Raw genomic sequence first — 6,173 nt, 5'->3', positions numbered from 1 at the left:
ATTTTCATCATTTACAGCCATTGATGTTTTATTACAAAGAGAAGGTCATATTATGGCTTTGGTTTTTAGAAATAAAATACACTAAGATATACCTTTTAAAAAAAGCCATAAAAAATTGTAATCTAAAACAGGCTGAACCTTTTTTCAAGATTCTAATACTTTTAAAAACTACAAAACCCATTTTTCTGTCTCTAGTGTATTTGACAATTACATTTCATACTTTTTTGGCACCACTAATATTGTTCTCTGTTAATCTGAAACATACTGTAATAAATTACTTGTTCACTATTTGAAAAAGAAACCATACAAAGAAGCTGCTTGATTTGGAAAATAGCACCAAACTGTTTCAATGAACACAAGAATGGAGAGGCCATGGGGAGACTTTCAGGAAAAAAGGGAGAATTTCAGTATATGGTGCCAGCTCTATAACTCTGTACTAAATTCATATAAAATGGCAGACAAGCAACATTTGTGGATGGGAGTTAGAATATATTCAGAAACAAGGCTGTGTGCCATGGTGAGAAGGGGTGAAATTGAAATCTACACACAGAGCCATGTTTTGTTGTCACTGTAGGTGGATGCCTGGGCTCAACAGGCAAATGAGGTTTTTGAGCCTCCCAGATTGGCAATGCCATCTCCTGTGTGCCCTGGGACCACTTATAACAAAGTGGTCACAGCCCTTCAGGTTTAGCACTTCAAAGCCATAAAACAAAATAAAGACGTATTGAAGTAATCCCAAACCTGAGTCAATCCTAGCTTGTCCCAGCCAGCTGCTGTAGCCCATAATACAGATATTTATTATGGTGAAGATGGGGGAATACAACATTTTTGGGACACCAGAAGGAAGAGAGGGTTGCAAAATGGATTAATTCTAAACTATATATGCTTCCATCCTGGATATGCCCTTGACAAATAGATGGTGATTATTAGTTAGGCATTTCACACCAAATATCAGCTGTTCTTCAGGCTAAAACAACACTTAACCTCTAGCCATAGTGGGATTTGTGCGGTATAAAACCCAAGCAAACAAAATAAAGCCACAAAAATAAGGATTTTGTGAGGCCTAAAAGGCTCTAGAGAGTTTACAAGCTACTAGCATTTTCTTGGAGGTATTTTTAAAACCTGTTTTTGTCACTTCTAATGATTTGTTTAATAATTGTTTGCTTTCTCTGACTTAATTCCATTGTTTCTTTTGTCAACTCTTTCTCATTTTAAATTGATAGCAGAATGAATGGCATTGCAGGCTGTGAGTAGGTTAGATACAGTGTGCTCTCCTCAGACAGATGAATTTTCTAGCTCTTACTGAAAGATAGGCTATTTTTCTTGTGAAGCTGATTCAAATGATTTGAAGGCAATGCCGTGTGCAGGAGCACAGTGAGCAACATTATGAGAAATAACTGTTCTAACCTGTCCAAGTCTCAAGATCCAGTTTGGAGTGGGTTTGGTTTAAGTGAAGAACAGTCTCTGAATAGATTTTTCCTCGCAGGCACACACATGTGGCTTCTTCAGAGACAAGCTTTCCATCTTGAAATAAAAAGCTGATACATTCATTTGGAAACATCCTGTGCAATTTTTACAATTAAAGCACAATACGTTGTTCCTTAAATTTAGTAGGTAGTTTCTAACTGGTACAATACACTGATCTTTTCAAAAGCTGTTAGTTAGTGTGGCCACCTAGCTGTTTTCTGTGTCCATCCTCCAGTGCATTTTGCAACACCTGATTTTCAGAAACTGCATTTTCAAAGTCTCTTTGAAAATCAAATCTATCTGAAGCATTTTAAAAAGCTGTTAGTTGCTTTTAAAAGCCTTTAGCTAGACCTCTAAGGGTTTGGGTTCCTCATGTATTTTGATAGATAAAGATGAGTCAAGAAAACCAGTGACTAAGTCCTGAAGTGGCATAAAACACAGGATGTTGCAATTTCAATAAGATGGTATGATTTGTGTCTTCTGGAGCTGTGTCCCAGCATACTCATAAATTCATCTATTATATATGCAGATCTTAAAAAAAAATCCCAAAAAACAACTAACCAAATAAATAAAAATGAGACAAAACAAGAATAGTGATGCAAAACAGGAATATTCATAATAAGAGTAGTTTAACTTTTATTCAATTGGAACACAAGGGATGTGTGCTACCTGCTAAATTAAATGTATCTGGTCTTTTTGGAACAAAATATTCCCAAAGGTAACTGAGAAATACATGGTAAAGAAGGAAATAGAATAATGAATAATGTAAAGTCTAGAAAAAGAATAGCCTTCCTTTTTTTTTTTTTTTCTGATTACCAATTAACATTCTGCTGTAAATCAGTAGCTGAAGGTATTGCCATCAAATTTAAAGTTTTTCCATGTAGAATTAAACTCTTTCATTTAGAAAACTTCACTATGTTTTAGCCAGGTTGGCTATGGAAAATTTCTGTTGAGGAACATCAGCACAATTTCTTAGTCAGCACAATCCTTAGAAGAGCTTATTTACAAGAGTAAAATAAAATATATATGTATACTTTAAATAATAGTCAAAGAAAACTCATACATGCTTTCTGGAAGTTAAAGTGGATGACTCTTCAATTGCTGAAGGAAATACAATGGATATTTTAAAGACTCTTCCTAAAATATCCAAGACTTTTATTTTTTAGTCATTATATTTTGAAAATCAATTTTATAGCTTCTACTGTACTATTTTATAAACTTCCATTTCCCCCTGCTTTCTTCTATAATGACGAAACACAGTCCATACAAAGCTGGTAAGTTTTATGATGACATTAAGTGTATCTTCAAAGTCACCATTTTGTATGTTTAGCTGAAGTTAGATTATTTTTCCTCAACAGATTGCCAAAAAACGAGGATTTTAATACAAAGGAAAAGACACACAACCTTATACAAGTGTAATTTTTTTCTATTCCATTCCTTTTTCCAGACTTTCCTGAGTAAAACAGTCACTAGCTCCCCCTGAACAAGTTTACTCTCTGTGATGACTAAATTGGAAATCTAGGCTGACCCTTGCATTCACATGTTTTTCATAATCTGGGAATAGGCTGTTCAGAGCTGCACAGGATGTGCCTCATTTCCAATGCTGCTTCATAACCCATGACTAAAAGAGTACATGCAAGGAATACAGTTACAACATTTGCATGAATTACTGTCATCCTTTTCTAGGGCATTGTGTAATTCAGCTGGGATGACGAAGCTTGTCCACAGCATGATCTAAGGGCCTTCAAAATGAGAATTAAGGTTTGGATTTTTCATCTGAACTTTGTAAATAGTTGGACTGCAACTCAAGATGCTGCAAAATATAGAGAAAGGCCAAAATCTGATGAAAAGGCTGCTCTCTGGAAAGAAAATTAATCTCCTCTTACCTAAACTAATCCTCTCTCCTCTTCAGTCATCACTCCCTCTTTCAAAGCCCACACTCCCAAAGTGACACTCTTTTCTGGGAAAGTGTCTTTCAATGGGACTTGTGGATTCCTGGAACCATTGCCAATGTCAGCACACTCTTTATTTCATATAAGAGATTTTCTGGAGGACAGGAGACTGCTGATGCTCACCTAGAAACCAGGCAGGAAAAACATTTAACATTGACTGTCACTGAAGCGCAGCAAATGGAACACCTGAGTACAAATATTCTGCCTACCAGTGTGTGTAAGAACAAATGTTTTTGCCTATGTTTTTCTCAATTTCTTTAATTAAATGTGAAGACTTAGAGTCCAAGTGAAGTTCTGGGATCTCAGGTCTACAATCGCTTTTACTTTCCCATCATTCTTTGCTTGTGGTATGGGCAGGAACTATTTTTACCTATTTCCTGCATTTTTGAAGGAGAGAGGTAAAATCAATCTCAATATGTGCATCTACACTACAAAAACATGAGGATTAGGCAGGAAATGTTTCCTCCTCAATGGCAGAAGTCAAGTTCAGAGCATTTGAAATCATAGCGAGCAGTAAGGCTACGTCAATATGTGGCTAACATCTACAGCTGATAGACAGACCTGGACATCATTATTTGATTCAGGAAAAAATAGAAAAGTCAGTGGAAATGAAAGCCATTGTTGAGTAAGGAACAGGTAGGCCTGTCCAAAGAAAAGAGACCAAAGTGAAGGATGTCAGATCACATCACATGTCAGATAGTTAAGCTGAGGGAAATTTGAATTAGTTTCCTAGAGTGACCTGTAGATTCCACAGACTCCCTTCAGAAGGGAGGAGAGAGATGGCCATTAGAGGTAACAGTACATGCACTTGCAGAGTGGGAATAGGAGAGATAGCAAGACAGATAGTGTCAAAAGAGACTATTCCTCCAAAGAGAGACCTCTGTCTTTTGAAGTTTGACCGTGTTTTAATAAAACATTTGTACAACTATTGTTTTTCATGGAAGCATAAATAAAATGCAACTGCTAGCACACATCCAGAATCTGATACATTAGTCCTTTTGATCTGTAGGAATGTGAAGGAGTTCAGGCTGATAACTTCTGAGGTCACAGAGAACTGAAGAAACTTTCATACTCAGAAAATCCAGAAATTGCATTTCTTCCCTTTAACTACCTTTTTAAGCTGTGCCTGGGTCAATATTTACCTGGATTAATGTTTACTAAGCAGGGGTGCATATTTACTCGCATTTTTAGCAAAGGAACTCTACTGCTAACTGTGAAGAACAGTTTACTACACTTAATTGGAAGAAATTATTATGCCTGGTGTAGAAAGAAGAGACAGGCTGTAGTACCTAGTGAATGTGTAAGATGAAACGCTAGGAAGCTGTTCATGAAAGTCCAGGTGTGAGATACCAGGGAGGTAGAGAGGGTTCCCATGAGGGAGCCAAGCAGGAGATCTGTTTTCATCCCTTCCTGGTAGGGATTGGCTGATGGGGACTGGCTCTTAACTAGCTGTTTTACGAGGACTGTGAGGCAGACTTGCCTGCCATTCTTTACCACAACAACCACAACAATGCTAACCAGTCTTTGATCATCAAAGCTGGGATTTATTAGAAGGCAGCCCAAGAAAATGCCTTCTTCTCTAGTGAAAACTTAGAATTAGTAAGAATCTGTATCTCTGGGACACGGGACACCATGTTCCTGCAGAACAGATCCTGTTGCTTTGGTTTCATTCCAGTAGCTTTCTGGATTGCAATAAAGGTTACCCATTTTTTCCCAGACTCCCTGAAAAAAAGTCTTTCTTTCCACGCCCAGGCACAGATTATGTCAGTTCCTCTGAGGAGTCTTCAACCTGTTCTGGCAACACTTGACGCCTGCTGGACATGCCTCTCTCCCAGCTCAGCCCCATGCTCCAGGAGCAATTTCCCCAGGAAATGCTTTCTCCTTGCAGGGCAGTGTTCATCTCTTTCCTGCAGAGACTTCCTCTGGACCCAGGTAGAGCACTTACCAGCAGGCAGGCTTCCTGCCTTCTTTCCCACCGCTGCCCTTTGAAAGGTCCACAAAGTAAGCCAAGAGCAAATGAAGCAGATGCTATCCATCAAAATTTAATAAAAATATTGTTATATAAATAACATTAACATGCAGTTGCCTGTAACTTTCTGGGAACCAGTATTTGGTTGCCCTAAAGATTCGTTAAATTGGAGTAATAAAATCACATAGAAAACAAGACTGTTCTAATAATGATTTTTTGTATTGACTAAGCAGTAGTCAAAGTAGGTCAGACTGAGAAGGATAGCTGATTGATGCTAGGCCATGTGTATGGTCAAGGGCCATAAAATTATGTAATGACTTAATATTGCTTTTTGGTTTTTAGGGTTTTTTTTGGGTTGTTTGTCTTCTGAGCGACACAGCAGGGGGCAAAGAGTGGAATTAAAGGAATACTTGTATCAGAAAGGATCTGCATTCCCATGAAAGCATGTAAATACTGTGTGTCCAGAGAAGAACAATGAAGCTGGTGAGGGGCAGCTGAGGGAGCTGGGGTTGTTTAGCCTGGAGAAAAGGAGGCTCAGAGGTGACCTTATCACTCTCTACAGCTGCCTGGAAGAAGGCTGTGGCCGGGGGTGGGGGAGGTCTGTCTGTTCTCCCAGGCAACCAGTGATGGGGTAAAAGCAAATAGCCTCAAGCTGCACCAGGGGATATTCAGGTTGGACATCAGAAAGAATTTCTTGATGGAAAAGGTGATTAAGCATTGGAACAGGCTGTCCAGAGAGGTGGTGGAGTCACTACCCCTGGAGGTGCTCAAGAAAAGACTGGATG

Source organism: Parus major, chromosome 1A, assembly GCF_001522545.3.
Source record: "Parus major isolate Abel chromosome 1A, Parus_major1.1, whole genome shotgun sequence".
Taxonomy (NCBI): Eukaryota; Metazoa; Chordata; class Aves; order Passeriformes; family Paridae; genus Parus; species Parus major.
The sequence above is the reverse complement of the archived record's forward strand: the minus strand, read 5'-3'. Positions refer to the sequence as shown.